The following is a 22,500-nucleotide window of genomic DNA, read 5'->3' on the forward strand; positions in this document are numbered from 1 at the left end:
GGCTGGACCCAGAATTCAAGGGGGTCTGGTTCTATGGATAGGACTCTTGGCATTCTATCCGGTTTGCCCATAACATGATTAGGGTTGGGATGATTGTATTCTTGTAATACTCTTAATCCTAGCAAGTGGGTTTGGCTTACACTTGGGCCACTCTAATCATGTTGTGCCATCCCCTTTTGGGGTAGGGTAGGGAGTGGACATTTGGGAGTCAGTTCTCACTTGTGCCATGGGTGGAAGAATAAAACTCCATGAAAAGCTGATGATATCTTCTTAAGGTTTTCAGGTTAATTTTTTTTTTTTCCCTCAAATCTTTATGCTAAGTGAAAATAAAGATTTGAGTACCCTTTGGGCCCTTTTGATGGTAGTGACTCGGCACAGTTGACGACTGTTGGAACCTCCTGTAACAACCTTTCTTTGGAAAAAACAAAAAAAGATTCCAAATGTAATTACACTGGAACCTTATGCTCCAGTGCACAACAAATCAAAAGAAGTAAATATCGTCTTGACCCAACCTTAACTCACTTCGACTCCCTCTTTGGGAGTGAAAGTGTCAAGGTTTCTAACCATGGAAACAGAACAACAAATCTCAGCCCTAAAGTTGGAAAACTTCTTATTAAAAAGACACTCAACGACAGAAATGTCATTTAGACAAATAAAAGTGAAGACAACAAAAAGCAGTCAGAAGACTATCTGTGAATAAAAAGTATCAATAATGTGAATGTAAACGTAAAGAAGCATGACACTATGAACAGTATTCAGTGTACTTTTGTACTTCCTGGAGATTATGATGAACCGGTTGATAAGAATATGCTGTTGGACTCTCTTAAAATGAGATATACCAAAGTCCAAGATTGTGAGGTATATATAATATCAAGCAAACAGAATAATAAAGTATTAAGAATTACAAAAATAAAACTTGAGGGTCAAGATTTACCTCAAAAAAATAAAAAATTTTGGCCAAAATAGAAAACTAAGACCCTATGTTCCAAAGCTACTACAATGTCAAAATTGTAGTATATATGGACACCGAAGAAAAACAGTCGTAATGAACCTGTATGTGCTTATTGTGGGTGTGACGAACATGCTACACACTGGAAATATAGTGAGCCAAAATTTATAAACTGTGGACAGGATCATCATGCAGGTTCCAAAGAATGTATGCACTACATATACTGTACAATAAAGAATTGAAAATGTTACAAGAACGAACGGGTGTTTATAAAAGAGGCTGAGTTGGAATTAAAAGTAAAAGGAATGCAAGATTCATCTAAGAAACATACATATTCTTCAATAACAGGAACCGATAAGGAAACAAAAAAACATAGAAATAGAAGTAACGAAGCACAGAAAAGTAAATCGCAAGTAGAAATTAATTCCAAGGAAAAACAATTAAAATGGTAAAGAATAAAGAAGCAGATACAAATGATATTGATAACATTTTATCAAATTCGTTTGAAATATTAATGCAAATAGGAACACAAGAGGATGCTACTACAAAAGTAACAGAGGAGGGACCTGATGAACTGGAAATTAAATATAAAAAAGACCATTGGAAAGACCACCCAAAACAAAGAAACCAACAATTGTTGGAGAAACATCAGTCAAATCAAAGACAAAAGATGTGAAGAAAGAACAAAAACAAAAACAAGTTAAGAATATACCATTATCTCCTAAAATAATAGTAAAACCAATGGATACAGACATCCAAAATACCGAAGAAGTGGAAGACAATCGTACCATAGACAATAATATGTTAAAGGAGAAGAGATTAATCCATCACCAATAATTGGTACAACAAGAACAAATAAAGAAAGAAATATACATGACAACTCTTGTGGATGTAATGATTGTTTCATTGCATTGTGCAACAATAATAAAAACATAACAAAAGATGATGTAACAAACATTATAAGAAACTCTATGAAATATAGAAAAAAAGAAACCACAGATTTGAGTAGCCATGAGAAAGGTTGCATGTACGTTTAGCACTTAGTATATTTAAAAAAAAAAAAAAAAAGTGAGTAAATTATTAGAAAAAAGCCAAATTGATAATACCCCCTAGATTCTGACCCCTTGTCGTGGGTAGGGGGCTTAGGGACCAGCAGAAGGGTCTTGACACCTGATTGGGATTCCTCTCCACTAGTCTTGAGACTCTGCTGCCGATCCAACTAAATTCGTCAGAACTATCTCTTCTTTCTAGAAATTTTCATTCTTACTACATCCTTCTCCTCCATGTCACATTTTATTAACATTTTGGATTAATTATGTGGAATTTTCCACTTTTGCAAAAATTTCGCTGCTTAGGTGAGTCTGAGAAGGGACCGTGTTTTGGGAGGGTTGGCATCTGAAGCTAATTGTGGGAGTTGTGGTGGTTAAGTCACCACCTGACATGGTTTGGACCCAAGAGGTAGTGATGGGACCCTCCCATTGCTATCTTGAGGGCGGAACCATCTCCAGGCATCAGCCCATCGGAATCCAGGGGGGGCTGGTGTTTGGGATGGGACTCCTGGCTTTTGTCCGGAAGCCCACCAACATGCTTACGGTGGGGAGTCGGTCCCCATTGGTGGGGCAGAGCTCTCAGCAGGCGGATAGGCTTATACCTGGGCCACTGAAAGCGTGTTGGTGCTATCCCGTCAGGGTAGGGTATGGGGTGGACCATTGGGAGTCAACTCTCACTTGTGCCATTGGCGGAGAATCCCAATACCTGACTGATCCACGGTGCCTTCTTGATATAACCAAGCAGTATATAAAATGCTCTCTCAAAATGGATTTGGCCTCATGTATTCCCTCCCCTGGATCTGGCGACTTACTGGCACGGGAAACGACTTCTGGCGTAGACATGGACACGAGCTCGACCATTGGACTAACCCAGACTCCGAGACACCAGGGAGGTATCAAAACTGGTGGAATTGACTTAGATAGAGTGCTCTATTGCACTAACATTAGCCTATCATTGGACTATGAATGCTTGTTCAGTGTAGCCAAGCAATTTGGAAAAGTAGAAAGAATAAAATTGAATCTAGAAAAAGACAAGCGGACTTTTTCTGCTTATATTAAATTCTCTTCTTCCCAGGAAGCATATGAGGCTCAGAAGAAATTACATGGCCATGTCCTCAACGATGCAGTACTCAGCACGAAGGTGTTTTCAGTGAGAAATGTGAATGACGATCTATTTGATTTTGTACCAAAGGATGAAGAACGTGAATCGTCTCCATGCAGCAGAACACTCCCAAATTTGGCATGTTGCTAGCTTTAAGGAGGAAGGGATAATCTCATAAAAGGTGCCGAATGCATTGAGAACAAAGTGGGTACTATCCCCATCGGAAATTTGAAAAGGTATGGGAAGAACTTATTAATAAAAGCAGGAAACGAGACGCAAGCAGTATTGTTAACCAAATTCAAACCACCTGAAGATGGGAATATTGAACATATTGCGTCCCATAAATTCTTTAACACTTTAAGAGGGGTGGTATACTCTAGAGATCTTCATGCCTTTAATGAGGAGGAAATTCTCAAACGATGCCCCCCTTGCATATACCAAGTTAAAAAACTGGGAGGCGATGCAGCCATCCTACTAACCTTCTCCTCTAGTTATTTACCTGACACCCTCATCGTCGGCCACGAAAGGATGCAGGTAAAAAAATATAAACGAAAGCCAAAACAATGCCGTAAATGTTACGAATACGGCCATATTCAAATCTCATGTATTAATAAAAAAAGATGTTCTGTATGCTCTGTAGAGCACGACAACCCTGAGTGTGAAGCAGCCCGGTACTGTTTTCAGTGCGAAGGCGACCACACTCCAAATTCTAGGACCTGCCCCAGGCACAGGTTCGAAGAAGAAGTGCTGGCAGTGGCAGACAACGAACACATCAGCCTTAGTGCAGCAAAGCGGTGGTAATGGCAGCGAATAGAAGTGCCAACTCCACTTATGCTTCTGTCATAAGGTTGATGAAGAATCCTAATAAAGCAAAGCCTCCAATAACATCTACTAGTAAGCTCTGGAAACCTGCTTCTACATCGGCCATAAACAATAATCAGAACCCTGAATCACGAAGTGCTTTGAAGCCTAGTACCAAACACTGCACTTCAAAAAGCATGGACAATCTACACCACAAAGTGGAAACAAAAAAAAAAGGTGGAGATTCAGCACCCAAACAAAGCTTGCAAACATATGAACATTCCCACCAAGAAAGAATCGAAGGAACAACCCCAAATAGGAGAGCAAACTCTAACCCATCGGTCGTTACTACCACTAACAACAGGGATAATAAAACTAGCAGCTGCTTCCACAAGAAAGCGCACAAGAAACACATCCCCAGTGATGAGGGTTTTATAATAAAAACATCAAATGGGTTCAGTGCGCTGGAAGAGATCTCCCCACCCAGAAAGGTGAGTCCAAATGTATATAAAGCCCAAAGCCAGGTGAGTGCTTACCAGTCATGCCGTCCTAAGACTCAAAGCAACAGCAACAACAATATTCAGAAGACCAGTGAACACCCTGACCATCAAAGGCATAATAAAAATCTGATGGTAAGCCAAAAACCCTGACCTTTACCAAGGACGAAAAGGGATCAAAAAAACACCTCTGATAAAGGAGAACTTTCCTCTCAACCTAGGATCAGCACTTCCTCCAGTGAGTGGGAAGTAGTACTTTAACTTTTTTTACATTCACTTGCGATATCCTCCAGTGGAACTGCAAAGGTCTCAGAGCCCGTTCTGAAGATCTTAAAGTTTTAATGAATGAATTCAGCCCAGGGATCGTATGCCTGCAAGAAACAATGATAGGAAACTCTCCTTACAACCCTGGACTTGATTATGCCATGTTTAAATCTACTCCCAGTTGGTGATCGTGCTCATGGAGGTGCTGCAATTATTATCAATAAGTCTTTGCAGCACTCCACAATACAACTAAATACAACTCTCAAGCGGTTGCAGTGTCTGCCATCTTAGACAAGAGGATCACGGTCTGCTCACTATACCTCCCACCAGACCTTTCTTTTAACATTGGAGATATTCAGTCCTTGATTAACCAACTTCCCGCTCCTTTTCTCGTATTAGGAGATTTTAATGCCTACAACCCCCTTTGGGGAAGTCAGTGTTTAGACGGCAAAGGGAAAATAATTGAGGACCTTATTGATACGAATGATGTTGCACTATATAATAATGGGTCAATGACCTTTCCACAATATTCATCATAATCATTTTTCTGCACTGGACCTTAGTATTTCTTCAACAAATATCCACCTTGACTTTAATTGGTCTGTTAATGAAGATTTGAATGGCAGTGATCATTACCTGATCCATCTGAAATATGCTCTGAATGCCCCATCTGAAACATTACCTAAGTGGAAGGTAGAGGATGCTGACTGGGACAAGTTCAGTCAATATTGTCAATCTAGATAAAGGAATTTGAGTCATTTCATTCTCACCTGGATGCCTATGATTACTTCATTGAATCCACTCTGAAGAGTGCCGAGGGCTCGATCTCTAAGACAAAAGGTAAACCTCGCAGACCTGCAGTTCCCTGGTGGAATAAGACATGTGGTACTCTGAGAAAGTCACTAGGAAATGCTACAGACGATACAAAACTAGTGGCTCCTCAGTCTAAATTAATCTATAATCGTGCTTTAGCCAAGAGGCGTTTTTATAAGAAAGCCAAAAGAGAATGTTGGCTTTATTATATCAATGGAATCAATTCCAAGACTCCATTAAGAGTGGTGTGGCGCAAAATTAGAAACTGAGTGGAAAATTTGTTGCGTCACCATTACCCTCATTAAAAATCAATAACACTCTGATCACAGAGCCCACTGAAGTTGCCAGTGAGCTGGGAAAACACTTTTCTCAAGTTTCCAGCCCTGATAATTATTCTCCAGAATTTCAGAGAATTAGGAAGGCTGAAATGACTCTGAAATTTGATTCAGGGAAAATCTGAACCATACAACCACAAATTTTCCTTAAGAGAACTTCCGGGAAGCACTCTCTTCAAGTGAATCCACAGCTCCAGGTGTGATTCAATTTATATGAAATGCTTAAACACCTCCCAGATGATGCCAAAAAGTATCTACTCAAGATTATAAACAAAATATGGGAAACTGGAATTTTACCCAAAACTGGAAAATATCCATAATTGTCCCCATTAAAAAGCCTAATAAAGACAAGTCCCAAGCCACCAGCTATAGACCAATAGCTCTTACCAGCTGTGTTTGTAAGCTGATGGAGAAAATGATAAATACCAGACTAGTTTGGCACCTGGAAACCAAAGGACTAATAACTCCATTTCAATTTGGTTTCAGGAAAAACCGTTCCACCCTTGATCCTTTGCTGAGGCTGACCAATCAAATCCAGCAAGGATTTGCCAAACGATGTCAGACTATTGGCATATTTTTTGACTTGGAGAAAGCATATGACACTACTTGGAGAATTGGCATCATAAAACAATTGCACAAGATGGGCATATGTGGAAGAATGATTAAATTTTATATATTCCTTTTTAACAGACAGACTTTTTAAGGTTAGAGGGCAAACTCCTTCTCCCAACCTTTTATGCAGGAGGAAGGAGTTCCACAAAGGAAGTGTTTTAAGTGTGACACTTTTTCAGTGGCAATAAATAGTGTTGTTTAAAAAATCTCATCACCTGTTAAATGCTCGCTTTTTGTTGATGACCTTGCAATATACTGCACAGGATATGATTCCTTGTCAGTATGTAAACATTTGCAAAGGTCTGTTAATGCTATTACAAAGTGGGCTGATGAGAATGGTTTTAAATTCTCTTCTTCGAAAACAGTTTCAGTAAGATTTACTAGGTGCCAGCGTGTGGAAGAGGTTCCCACCCTTAGTTTAAAAGGTCCATCATTCCTTATGAAAAGGAAGTAAAATTTCTGGGGATGACTATTGACCATAAATTAACATGGGCCAGCCACATAAATGCCCTAAAGACTAATGTTAAACAATCTATGAATATTTTAAAGGTTGTTTGTGGATTTAGTTGGGGAGCTGATAAAAAATCCCTTCTGAGACTATATGACTCTCTGTGTCGATCTAAGCTAGACTATGGCTGTCAGATTTATTCCTCAGCCTGTAAAACCAAGCTAAAGGAACTGGACGTTGTACACAACATGGGGTTGAGAATATGCTCAGGGGCTTTTAGAACTTCGCCTGTTGAAAGCATATATGTTGACACAGATCATTTACCCTTTGATCTAAGAAGGCAAGAGCTAGGGTTGCGATACATGGCTAGAATGAAAAGTGCTCCCAAAAATCCCTCCTTTCAAGCACTGAAGGAAACAGACTCTCAAGTTTTTCTGGTACAAGAGCTTCTAAACCATTCCAAATTCGACTGAATGAGGATGTTAGGAATAATCATCTTAAATCCCAGAAAGTCCTGGAAGTAGAATATCCTGTAAATCCTCCATGGCTTATCCCAGAAGCATCAATGTGTAAAAACTGTTTAACAAAAAGGACTGCACTGAGGAAGAGATTAGGGAAAATTCTTAGAGCACGATGTTACCCATACTAATTTTACAAAAATCTATACAGATGGATCAAAGTCAGATAGTGGTGTTGGTTGCGCTGTTATCCTTGGTGATACAGTGTACACAGCTAAATTACCTGACTCTGCATCAATATTTACTGCCAATTAACAGCCGTAGTCTCTGCCTAGATTTAGTTTTTCAAAGTAGTGACTCTAATTTTGTCATAAACTCAGACTCTAGAAGCACCTTAGAAGCTATTAAAAATTTAATAGCTTTCACCCATCCATTAATTCAAAAAGTTCAGGAGTGGCTTTTTCGTTTGTATTGTCGACGTAAATCAGTCTCTTTCTGTTGGGTCCCTTCTCATGTGGGGATTCGTGGAAATGAGATGGCAGACAGGGAAGCAAAAGCTGCTAGTATTTTATCAGAAACCTCTTTTAGAAAAGTGCCTCATACAGACCTAAAAGGTCCCATTAGATCTTATGTTTTAAATAAATGGCAAGAAAAAGGTGGACTTCTCCTCTTCTTGCCAATAATAAGAAATATAGAAACATTAGGGATAATATATATACCGTGGTCTTCGTCATTCCAGCTTGACAGACGAACAGAAATTATTTTAACGAGATTAAGGATTGGGCACACTCGTTTTGACCCATCAGTTTATTTTAGAAGGAAGCAGCCTCCCAGAGTGTGCTTACTGTGATGAGACACTAACAGTGGAGCACATTCTGGTGGTCTGCCCCAGATATTTTAACCAAAGAGAGAGATATTTTAAGATAAATCCCTCTGTGATATTTTTTGGGAGATGAAGCAGATATTTCTGCTATCATCTCTTTTTTAAAGTGTATTGAAATTTTTAATAAAATTTAATTTATATTTAATTAATTACATCACATCAGAATTTTAATGACATTAAATTTTTATTTATATATATAGTCATCATTCATTAAACTTCATACCTCTTTATTTATTGGTCACATCACTTCATTTTATTTATTAACCATTTCACTTCATGAATTCATAACCTTAACATAATTTATTTTCTTTCATTACGGCGCTGAATGGCCTTCTTTGGCCCCAGTGCCTGGGCTTTGCCCTAAATATCATACATCCATCCATCCAAATTGATTTGCAAAGACTGGTCTTCCCGTTACTGAACATTTTCAATGGACCATTTAATGAACATCCATGTGTCCCTCCTCCCAAATGCCCAGAAATGCAACTGTTGATAACATTTACAACATGTCAACAAAATATCAATGGTCCTAAAATATACCTGCAGCGATTATCAAATTTTGGAAATAGACCAATAAAAGAAATTTTGTCAGTATGTTATCAACATACTCTCTCTTCTGAATAGTAAATATTTAATAGAATATCTCTAAAAAACTAATTAATTTTATAAAATATAAAAAAATAAAAAAAGATGACTTTGAATTTTAAAACAAATCAATTTTATAATTTTAATAACAATTTATTTTGATTTTAATATACCTTTTATGTGAGACTAATTTTACAGAACTCAAATGGAGGAGGAAATAAAATAAATGTGCACTATTCATGTGTGTGTTAAATGATAACAAGTCAACACATATTTTTCTAAAACACTTGAACTTTTCAGCAATCGACTAATTTCATTTTCATTTTCATTGGTTGAATACATTCATGACGACTTGAATACAAGTGACCATTTCCTGGTATTAATTTCATTATTACAAAATAGTCCCCACCAAGCATGTCCCTCAATATAATTTATAAAGTCAGATTGGGAGCAATATCAATTCCAACTAGGAATATCCCACCATTTGAATATTTAAAAGACCATAATAAAGTCAACAAATTTCTTGTTGATTTCAAAAATGCAGTTAAAAATTAATGCCAAAATCAAAATGTCATCAACAAAACACAAAGTCCCATGGTTTTGTATATTAATAATGGAATAAATGAAAATAAAACATTGGAAGACAATTCTTAATCTTGAATTGATTCAGAAAATAAACAAAACATTATGATATCAAGGAATCTAATTTATTCCATGAACTAATACATTAAAATCTTTATCAGTTTTAACAGAATATGCTGTAAATTTAAATTTCTTTGGAAGAATCATTTCATGGAAAAATATGTATCAGATCTGTCTTAATAATACTCCCAATAAATATGGGGAAAAATCAGAAAATAAATACCCATATTAAACCACCTAGACATGCCATAATAAAGGATGGGAAAAGAATGCTTGATCCTAAAGAAATAAGTAATGTAATAGGTGAAAATTAAGCAAAAGTAAGTAGCGACAAAAATTTAGATGAGAACTACTGAACAAGGAAAAATAATATAGTTAATAACAATAAATTTTGAAACCATAGAAGGTATTTATTGTAATTGAAAATTTAATAAGTGAAGATTAGAATTTGCTCTGTTGAACAGCAAAAATCTTCCCAGCCAATCATTTGTTTTTCTAACCAATTTAGCACCTTTGGCAAAAAGTACTTATTAGAGTTTAGAACAATCCTCTTGCTTTAAATTTATTTCCTATTGAATGGTTCTGGCACAAATTATTCTTGTCCCCAAACCTGAAAAACTCCCAGTAATGTAAACATGTTACAGACCAATTTCTTTAAGTAGTTGTCTATGGAGAATTACTAGAAAATGGTAAATGCTCTTACAAATGGCATATTCGATATCAAATCTTTTGTTGATACAGTAACTCAATTTAGCACCAATGTATAATCAATCGACAAATATAGACCATATTACTGAGGAATGACATTGAAAAAATATTATATGATATAAGTTTCCATGCAGTATTAAAAACATTACATGAAAATAAATATCCTGGAAATTTACATTTTGAGAAATCTAATTTTTAAAGTAGGTATGATGATGTATTGTCAAGTTTTCCACTTGAAAATGGTGTTTTGAAGTAGACTTAGTGGCACACTGTTTACTTTATAAATATCAGTAATAATCATTGGTTAAAAATAACTTGTACATGGATGATTTTGCATATATTATTCAAATCTCCCATAAAACATAGAGCGTATCAAAATAAAACTATAGTAAAAATAGATGAATGGATTTCTGTTCAAAATTTCTATACAATTTAAGCAGTAATGTTTGATAAAAATAAAAATGGGGAAAAGGTGAAGAAATAACATTTAAAAATAAAAATCAATTTCATTTCATTTATTAAAAATTGTTTTTTAGTATTTCTGATACTCACTCCCACTGGAAAGCTCACATAACATACATAAAATCAAAATGTAAAAGAGTATTAAACCTAATTAAAAAATATATATGAAGATTACTTAGCCAATAGATATACCCTTCCTTTACTGGGTGGCAAACAGTTAATTGTTGATTATGGAAGCTTAAATGTTTGTAATAACAAAATTCTGAAAACGGTAGACCGAGTTCATAATGAAGGTTTAGAATATGTTCAGGACCACAAATTGTCCTGGCTTCTATTAAAAATAAATCTGGCAAAGTGTAGGACCCCAATGTTGGGCCTGTATGGCTATACCTGCCCAAGATGTGTCATATTCCAGGTGTCTTGACCATCTGTTGCATCTCCCAGGTGTCCTGTGGAAAACAGTTCATCAATCAGATTTGCATGGTCTGGTTGTTTTAACTCAGTTCATTTAAAAGGAATTCCAAAGATCTTAAATGTTGTTTTCAACCTTCCTTCATTCTTGAAAAACAAACATGATATAGCTCATTATTTTGACCATGCTATCCAAATGTTTGTCCCTATCAAAGTATCAGAACAGAAACTGATAAAAGTTTTGTGTATTGGTATTTGAGGATAACTTGTTCGACTTATGATGACAATCCCACTCTCAAATTCAAAGATAAAAAAGAAAAAGTGCATGTCCAAAAAAATCAATAGTTTTATATCGATAACAAATATATTTCCTCTTCTCCAAATATATATATATATCTGATCATATTCACTGCAAATTATAATATATATATATATATATATATATATATATTACTTTATGTATATAGCTAACATAATATAAATTGATATTCTAAAATAAAAAAGCAATATATAAAAATGGAACCCATACTGTCAGTATATATAGGCTATAGCAGCCTCATAATTGCTAAAATAAAACTGAAATTTTCATATGACACATTGAAAACACAATTTACTTTACTTGAAGGGTAAATTTGTTCTGCTAAAATGGTGATGAATTATGATTGGCATTGCAACACCTGTTGATGTCACCAGTTGACATTGGTTCTAATTGGAGGCATCGTCCTCCTCTGGCAGGGCTTATTTTATCATGTTGTTCCATTTATGGCATGAGAAACCTTGTGGCACTTCAGTTTTCAGTCTAATGGTGTTATTATGAAAAGGGGGCTTCAAGTGATCATAAATTTCTTTACGTGGCTCGGTTCAGTATTAAGGTCTTGAGGAGAGTCGGCCATTCCTCCATTCATGAGTGTGGTCAGTGGGTGAGTAAAACATTTCATGTGGTGACCTGAGCTTGGGGTTATTTTGCCTTCATGTTTCCAAGATGGCCACCTTTCAGTCTTTGTAACGGCTCTTCAGTGTTTTAATGGCTATTCCCAACCCACTTATTTTTTTCATGCTGGTCACCCATCTTATGAGCTCTATTTTTTGTTAAGACTGCAAATACTATTTTCCTTTTTGTGCACATATGAATTTACAATGTGGAAAAAAATGTCCAACATTTCGTTCATCTTCGGAGTGTGACAGCATCATCCGTTTCTCGGACGAATTTCCGCCAAAAAATGGTTCTTCAAAGATGGAACTTATTAAAAAAATTTCAAATTTCTAAATTCCAGCTCAAAAGATAGACTTAGTGATATAGTCACCCGTATTAATATTTCCACTAATGAAACTTTTTTTGGTTACCATGAAGTTCTATTAATAAAATAAAAAATTTAAATGCTTGTTCATAATTGAAGTAATTTCTCTTGATAAAGTAATCTTATTTAGGTGGGTGTTGTGATTACAGAAGGGGGATTTCGTGTTGCATCAATATATGTTTATTACAAAGCAGTATTTTTATAGTAGAACAGTATTTTTATTTCAATTTAGGATTTTCGGTACAGATTAACTTGTAATTTCAGTTCTCAGTAGATGAAACCCTTGTTAAAGAAAGGGATTCTCATTAGAAAAAAAGTACTGTCATTATCGAAAAGATTCTTATATATGGGACAATTCTTCTGAGCAATTTCAAAGTTGGCCAGCTTCCTCAAATCGACCCTAATTCTAAAGTTGGTTGTTTTGGAAATGAAAAGGCAAATGCAATAAGTCTGGTAACTCCCCTCTTTGTTAACTGTTGTCACTTTTGGTGGGTAACCACGAAATTTTTTATGTGGTACAAAACTGGTCCAACCTGTTAATCCATAAATAAAAAGGTTAAAATATTACATTAAAAAGAATAATGATGACAATTTTTCATCCAACTGATATTTGTGACTGTTGTCATTATTTCCCAGAAGGAAGGACCATAAGGTATTTGGTGAATATAAATATTTAATTTCTATCAATATTAGGAAGATGGTTAAAGGTAAAAGTAGGACCTTTGCTGGTTTAAGCTATTTTTTTTTTCATCATCTGCATCTCCGCAAAGCTATTAGATTTTATTGGAAAAGTTCTTCTTTATTATGTAGATTATTGGTTTACAAGGCGAATATCCTTTATTTGAAAATTTTCTAATGTAAAAATTAATAATGTCCAGAAATACGAAAAATCAAATAACATCTCAGGAAGTTATTAGATTTTTGTGGATTTTGTCTTAGGGTCAAGTAGAAGATTATTGGTTTAAAGACGAATAACCCGTTTGAATATCTGATGCTTAATTAATTCCCAATGTTGTAGAATGTGAAACCTATCCTTTGTTTCCCCCTCGGAAGTAGGTTCCTTCACGTGGTGAGGGGCTAACTTGAACCTTTTCTTCTGCTTCTTATGAAGAATAAGAGACATCAGTCCCATGATGCCACCTACAAACCTTTGGATTTAAATTCTGGTGGATATTTTCACTTTTCGTACAAAATTTCTTGGACCTGGTAAATAGGAAAAGATATCATAGCTGGGAATTGGGTTTATATCCGAAGCTAAATAGTGAGAACTGTGGCAGGACCATCAACTGCCCGATAATGTTCGGACCTGAGTTTTCAGGCGGAACTATTCTTTAGACTGGACCACGGATTCCAGGGGGTCTGGTTCTGGGAATAGGACTCTCGGCATTCTGTCCAGTTTGCCCATAATGTGATTAGGGAGTGGGGATGATTGTATTCTAGTAATGCTCTCAGTCCTATCAAGCAGGTTGGCTTACACTTGAGCCACTCTAATCATGTTGTGCCATCCCCTTTGGGGTAGGGTAGGGATGCGGACATTTGGGAGTCAGTTCTCACTTGTGCCATTAGTGGAGGAATGAACTCCATGAAAGGCTGATGATATCTTTTAAGGTTTTCAGGTTTATTTTTTTTTTTTCCCACAAATCTTTATGCAAAGTGAAAATAAAGATTCAAGTACCCCTGGGCCCTTTGATGGTAGTGACTCGCCACAGATGACGACCGATGGAACCTCTTGTAACAACCTTTCTTTGGAAAAAACAATAAAAAAATCCAAATATAATCACACTGGAACCTTATGCTCCAATGAAAAACAAATCAAAAAAAGTAAATATCGTCTTGACCCAACCTTGACTCACTTCTGACTCCTCTTTGGGAGTGGAAGTTGGTCAAGGTTTCTAACCATGGAAACAGAACAGCAAATATCAGCCCTAAAGTTAGAAAACTTCTTATTAAAAAGACATTCAACGAAAAAATGTTTTAGACAAATAAAAATGAAGACGTGATAGAAACCACAACAAAAAATCAGTCTGAGGACTATCTGTCAATAAAAAAATATTGACAATGTAAATGTAAAATTAAAAAGCATGACACTATATGAACAGCATTCAGGGTACTATTGTACTTCCTGAAAATAATGACGAACCAGTTGAAAAAATATACTGTTGGACTCTCTTAAAATGAGATATACAAAAATCCAAGACTGTGAAATATATATAATACTAGTAAACAAAATAATAAAAATGCATTAAGAATAGCAAAAATAAAATTTGAGGGTCATGAATTACCTCAAAAAATAAAAAAATTTTGGGCCAAAATTTCAGAGAACTGAGACCTTATGTTCCAAAACCACTACAATGTGCCAAAAGTGTAGTAAGTATGGACACAAAAAGAAAAACTGTCGTAATGAACCTGTATGTGCTTATTGTGGATCTAACAGAAACATGCCACACAGTGGAAATGTAGTGAACCAAAATGTTAAACTGTGGACAAAATCATCATGCAAGATCCAAGGAGTGTATGTATTATATATACAATACAGAATTGAAAATTTTTCAAGAACGGAACAGGAATGTCTATAAAAGAGGCCAAATTAGAATTAAAAGTGAGAGGAATGCAAGATCCATCTAAGAAACATTCATATTCTCAATAACAAGAGCAAAAATGAAGCAAAAAAGTGAAAAGATAGAAATAACAAAGCACAGAAAAGTAAATCTCAAGAAAAAATTAATAATTTAGAAATAAAAAATAAAATTGTAAAAATAAAGAAACAGGTACAAATGAGATGGATAAAATTTTTGTCAAATTCATTTGAAATATTAATGCAGATAGAAACACAGGAGGATGCTGCTACTAAAGTGACAGAAGAGTGTTAGATAGACAGGAAATTAAAGATAAAAAGAGGCCTTTGGAGAGAACACCACCCAAAACGAAGAAAAACCAACTATTATTAGAGAAACATCAGTTAAACCAAAGATAAAGGAGATGAAAAAGAACAAAAACAAAAACAAGCTAAGAATATACCTTTGTCTCCTAAAATAATAATAAAACCATGGAAACAAATGTCGAGAACACTGAAAGAAGTGAAAGAGAATCATACCATAGATGATAATGATTATGTCAAGGGAGAAGAGATTACTCCATCACCAACAATTGGAACAAGAGCAAATGAAAAAAGAAATACACATGATAATACTTGTGGATGTAATGATTGTTTCATTGAATTATGCAATAACAACAAAAAAGCATAACAAAAGATGGTTTAACAAACATTATAAGAAATTTTATGAAATATAGAAAAAAGAAACACAGATTTGAGTAACCATGAAAAAGGTGTATGTGCATTGAGCACATAGTCTATTATAAAGAAAAACAGATGAATGTCGTAGTAAATTATTAGAAAAATTCAAATTGATAATACAAAAACAGAAAAAACACTTGAACACCGCTATAAAAAAATATTTTCAATAGTTATATTATACAATGGAACGTAAATGGTCTACAGACCAGATTACACCTAGGAGAAATACAACGATTATTAAAAGAATATGAACCAATGATATTATGTTTTGCAACATGTCAACAAAACAATATTAACGATAGGTAAATATACCTTAGCATCTGCATCAAGAGAGGAAGAAGGAAATTTAGGTACTGCTATATATGTACATAACAAAGTATGTTATGACAAAGTACCTGTAAAATTTACTGATCTGCAAACGTCAGTATTAGAATACGAATAAAAAACGATAATTATGTAATTTATAATTTGTACAATCAACCTAATAAAAATTATGACGTTGACAAAATCAAAGAATTACTTAACAATACTAAGGAACCAACGTTAATAGTAGGTGATTTTAATGCCCACAACCCAATGTGGGACTGTAATTGTACAGAATCAAATAGAGCAGGAAGTAAAATAGAAGAATTCATAGATTCATATGACATGTGCTGTATAAATGATGACGAAATCAGCACATATTTTTCTAAAACACATGGAACATATTCCTCAATTGACCTAACTTTATGTACAACAAACATAGTAGACAGATTGGACTGGAATACAGTTGATGACTTGCATACAAGTGATCATTTCCCAATATTAATTTCTTTATTACAAAATAACCCCACCAAACATGCCCCTCGATATAACATTTATAAAGCAGATTGGGGAACAATATGAAATCCACACCAGAAATATCCCACCATTTGAATATTTGAAAGACCATAATGAAACTAATGAATTTCTTGTTGATTTCATTACAAATGCTGCTGATAAAGCAATACCAAAATCAAATCCCCATCCAACAAAACACAAAGTCCCATGGTGGTCTGAAAAACTAACAGAATTAATAAAATAAAACACCAAATTGGAAGACAACTAAATAATTTGAATAGAAAATTCAGTAAATTAAACAAAACGTTACCAATATTAGAAGGAACCTTACAAAAACTGACTATATTATTATTAGAAATTGATACATTAAAACCTCTGTATAATAAAATATCTGCAAAGTTTAAAAGAGAAGTAATTCAAGGAAGAATCATTTCATGGAAAAAATATGTATCAGATCTCTCTAATAATACTCCCATACAAAAAATATGGGAAAAATTCAGGAAAATAAATGGTACCCATGTTAAACCACCTAGACATGCCATAATAAAAGATGGGAAAAGAATACTTGATCCTAAAGAAATTAAGTAATGTAATAGGTGAAAATTTAGCAAAAAAGTAACAAAAATTTAGATGAATTTCCAACAAAAAAAATTTAGATTAATAACATTTTTGAAACAGTAGAAGAAAAATAATATAAAATTTAATAACAATAAATTTTTCCCCCTGAAACAATATTTGTTTTGAAATATTATATATTTATAATAGAAAATTTAATATGGAAGAGCTTATTTTTACGTTTAAACCTTTGCTACTGTAACTCTGTTGAACAGCAATAAATCTGCCCCTGGAGGTGACAATATTTGTTTTGAAATGATATGCCATTTAGCACCTTTGGCAAAGACATACTTATTAGAGTTTTATAACCACTTATGGCTTAAAATTTATTTCCTGATGAATGGCGTAAAGCTATAATTATTCCTATCCCCAAACCTGGAAAAGATCCCAGTAATGTAAACAATTACAGACCAATTTCTTTAACAAATTGTTTATGCAAATTACTAGAAAAAATGGTAAATGCTCGACTAACATGGCACATACGAGAAAAAATAAAATTTTAACTCCCACTCAGTTTGGGTCACAGTAACAGATCTACATTAGATTCTCTCTGTAACTTAGAAGACCATATACGCTGAGGTTTTGAACAAAAACAAATTACTGTAGCTGTCTTTTTGACATTGAAAAAGCATATGACACTACATGGAGGTATGCTATATTAAAAACTTTACAAAACAACAACATCTGTGGACATTTACCTAGGTTTATAAAAACTTTTTGACAAATCGCAGTTTTCAGGTGAGAATTGATGATGTTCTGTCTAGAACATTTCCTCTAGAAAATGGTGTTCCACAGGGAAGCGTCCTTAGTGGCACACTGTTTACTTTAGCAATTAATGATATCAGTAATAATCTACCTATTGTTATTAAAAGTAACCTGTATATGGATGATTTTGCCATACAGTATATTATTCAGCATCTCGAATAAAGCATGCAGAACGAATCATTAATAAAAGCATAGTAAAACTAGATGAATGGGCTTTATCTGTAGGCTTTAAATTTTCCATAGATAAAACCCAAGCAATCATGTTTTATAAAAACAAAAAATGGAAAAAAGGAGAAGAAATAGACTTAAAAATCAGAAACCATAGTATACCAATTGGCCAAACAGCAAAATTTTTAGGATTAGTATTTGATACTCACATGAACTGGAAAGCCCACATAACATACATGAAATCAAAATGTAAAAGAGCATTAAACCTAATTAAAAAACTGTCGAACACTACTTGGGGAGCCGATAGACATACCCTTACTTTATTGTATAAAGCAACAGTGCTGTCTATCGTTGATTATGGAAGTGAAATATATGGCTCGGCATCAGACGCAACGCTGAAAACGGTAGACCCAATTCATAATGAGGGTCTTAGAATATGTTCAGGAGCTTTTCGATCATCACCAACATCTTCTTTACAAGTTGAATGTGGTGAACTACCTCTGTCTCTCCATAGAGAGCTAGTAACGATGAAGAGTGCTCTGAGAATTCAGACAAATGATTCTCCAACCAAAAAATTATTTGGATTAAGAGATGTGTTTATAAACAATCATCCACCTTCTTTCCCAATTAGGGCTAGAAGATTGTTTGAGTCACTAAATATGTATATACAATTGCCTGTAATGTTAAAATTGCCTCCTCCTTGGACAATGAATAAAATGAGAATTTGTACACACTTGAAATATTTATCAAAAAATCATTCATATACTCCAGAATACCAAAGACAACATGCAGTAGAGCATATAATCCGAAAAGGTCCACATTACGCAATATACACTGACGGATCTAAATCACAATACGGAGTGGGATATGCTGCGGTATCCCAAAACAAAACGTATCAGTTCTCTTTCCCAGACAAAGCCTCTGTATTTACAGCTGAGTTATGTGCAATAGTATCAGCCATAAAAATAATTAGAGAAGTCTCATATAATAATTTTGTAATTTATAGCGACTCCAGAAGTGCTATAGAAGCTATTCAAAGCTATAATCCCAAAAATAATATTGTACAACATATAAAGTTCTCAATCCATAAATTGTATAATAAGGAAAAAATATTGAAATATGTTGGATCCCTGCCCATGTAGGGATTAAGGGAAATGAAGAGGCTGATAAAGCAGCTAAAGAAGCGATCCACATGACAAGAACAAATGTAGACATCCCTATTAGTGACTATACAAAATATATAAAAACAGTCATTGTAAAAAAATGGCAAAATATATGGAACGAAGAACCTGAAAATAATAAATTAAAACAGATAAAATCCAGTGTTGGAAAATGGAATTCGTCATATCAAAGAGAGAGACAAGCACAAGTAATTCTGACACGTCTTCGAATAGGCCATACTCGTTTGACACATGGACACTTAATGAACAGTCCATGTGGCCCTCTTCCCAAATGCCCAGATTGCAATGTGCTGATAACAGTTAGCATATATACTGTGTGAATGTCCAAAATATAACCTGCAGCGATTATCAAATTTTGGAAATAGACCGATAGAAGAAATTTTGTCAGAATCTTCAACGTTCTCAATAGCACCCATTTTAATGTTCATGAGAAGCTGCAAATTAATTGGAAAAATATAAGAAAAAAACAATCAATCAATATAATGAATTTTAAAACAAGTAAATTTTATGATTTTACTTAATTTATTTTAAATTTTAATATACCTTTTTAGTGAGTATGTATGGAAGCATGAGTTTAAATGTATTTATTGTGAGTTGTTTCAGTATGAAAGTGTATGCCTTTTTACAGCTTTTAATTTCATTTTCATTTTCGTTTATCATCATTGACCTTTTCAAGTGACCTATTAGGTCCCAGTGCTGAAAAATCTAGCCTAGACTTGTCATTCAATCCTAATCCTTCGGGCCAGCCCTATGAGAGCTGATGGTCAGCTCAGTGATCTGGTTAAACTATTTTAATAATAATAATAATCTTCCTAGTAAATGACACAGTTCAGCAGGCAGGTAGCCTACCTGTGTTTGCCTACAGTCTGCCATGGTTTTATGACCGTTAATGTGTTTTAATTCAGTAATTTACGTATCTTGTTACCATATTGTATTACTGTACACAAGATAAATAATGAGTGTGTGAACTATAGACCTAGGCTGAGCCCAGATGTTACATTCATAGTATCCATTTGCAAAGTCACGTAGGCCATTAGGCAATTATGTCTATAGTTAAGATAAAGGTAAATGATAATGAAACTTATTGTACTTACAGAATCCATTTATATTGTATTATTATGTTGATATATTATCATCGTAACATGTATAAAAAGAATACAATTGTCCTGCCACTTGTAATGTAATGTTTACGTTCCCAGAATCAGCTGGTTGAGCCTGCTACCGAAAGAATAAGCAAAACAGTTTTTTATTCGCTAAAAGAAATGAATGTATTAATTGAATAATTATTTTTATTTTTGTACATAAATGTAAAACGGGCATACAGAGGTAAACCGGCATACTTTATGTTAAAGTAAAATCCTTGAAAATCGCAAAACATGTTTCCCAATTCGTTTGTTTCCCGATGTAAACATGCTTCTCTCTCTCTCTCTCTCTCTCTCTCTCTCTCTCTCTCTCTCTCTCTCTCTCTCTCTCTCTCTCACAGTACTGTACATATTCTTTAATGAAACATGAGTTACTGTATCATAAACATAAAAACACGAAACTAAAACTCCAGGAGGTTCACGTCGTCATCGAGTGAATTCGTACATGCATATATACGTTACCCTTTTCTCTCTCTCTCTCTCTCTCTCTCTCTCTCTCTGTTCTTCTTCTTCTTCTTGGTTTACTGTACCGTTTTTATTACAAGATTAGTTAAGTATGATTAGCACACAAGAGAATATTTTATTACCGTTATTTCATCTCAAATTACCGTAAAAATATTTAAAATCCTAATTTCATAATTATGTAGACAAGACAAAACCAAACAGGCTGTACCAAGTTCACCGACGGCATGGATAGTGTGTGTGCATATGTAAGTACCCTATGCACCCTGTTGATATTTCTCTCTCTCTCTCTCTCTCTCTCTCTGTCTCATTTTTATACCCTTCACAATATGGTTTGAAAGATTAACAAATGAGAATATACACGAAAAATATGAACGAGAATACTGTAGCATAAAATTTAAATAAAAAGTGAAGGAGTGCGTGTTACTGTACTTAGACTTCGATGTAAACATACCTTGGTTATTGCTCTCTCTCTCTCTCTCTCTCTCTCTCTCTCTCTCTCTCTCTCTCTCTCTCTCTCTCTCTCTCTCTACATATATATATATATATATATATATATATATATATATATATATATATATATATATATATATATATATATATTTAACGTTTAATAAAGTTTCTGTACTGTATATATTGTTCAGTGAAGTTTGAATTACTATATCATAAACATAAAAACACGAAACCGAACAAGCTATATCAAATTAGGTATACGTAGCCCTCTTCACCCATCCAACACCTCATCCCCACCCCTGCCATCCATTGAAACTGCTCCCCGCTTCACCCACCTTTTAAAAGAACATCTCTGAGCCTTGGTCAGACCACCTTACTACCCCACTTCTCTTACGGTGCCAAGTTTCTAACAACCCCCACCCTTCCCCACCATGGAAACTTTAGGCCCCCCGCCCCCAACCTTTTCTTGGTCATTCCGAGTGTAGGCAGTTTAACCAGCATTTTCCTTAGGTTGCGCAGCATTGGCAGCCATCGGAGGGCAGTTTTTTCAAAATTTTAAAATTCTTATTTATCATAGCTTTCGGGCTTTGATCCCTGGTTTGGATGTGTTAGATAATGTCGAGTTTAATGTTGAGTTTTGGATAATAGCAATCCAGATAATTGAGGGATTACTGTGTATAATATCTATAATTTTGATAACCAGATGGATAAGTCAAAAAGAATAGGTTGAAATCTTACCCGTGGTAGATGCACTCGTCAATCATAAATCCCTCTGGACGTAAGTTAAACACTAAGTAAAGTAAGTTAGATGTTCAGGGATATTTATTGCTCTATATATATATTATATTTATATAATATATATATATATATATAATATATATATATATATATATATATATATATATACACACACACACACACATACATACACACATATATGTGTGTGTTTGTATGTATGTATGTATGTATGTGTATTATCAGTGACAAGACAATGTGGTAACTATAGAGGTATTACGCAGGTGTCGATGTTAATGATAAAAGCACAATAGTTGAACGAGCTGGTATTAGAAAACAAAGTTGTAAAAATGAAGTATTTATGTTAAAATTTTTTTCAGCAATGTATGTAATTTAACATCCACTTCTGCAGGCTTATGAAGATTACAAGAAGGCACTTAATAGTGCCATCAGAACTATATTTTGGAAGTTACTGCGTCATATGGGCACTCCCATTAAATATGTAGGGCTTATTAAAATTATGCTTCAAAGAAGTGAATGGGGTCTTG

Source organism: Macrobrachium rosenbergii, chromosome 16, assembly GCF_040412425.1.
Source record: "Macrobrachium rosenbergii isolate ZJJX-2024 chromosome 16, ASM4041242v1, whole genome shotgun sequence".
In the NCBI taxonomy this organism is placed as follows: domain Eukaryota; kingdom Metazoa; phylum Arthropoda; class Malacostraca; order Decapoda; family Palaemonidae; genus Macrobrachium; species Macrobrachium rosenbergii.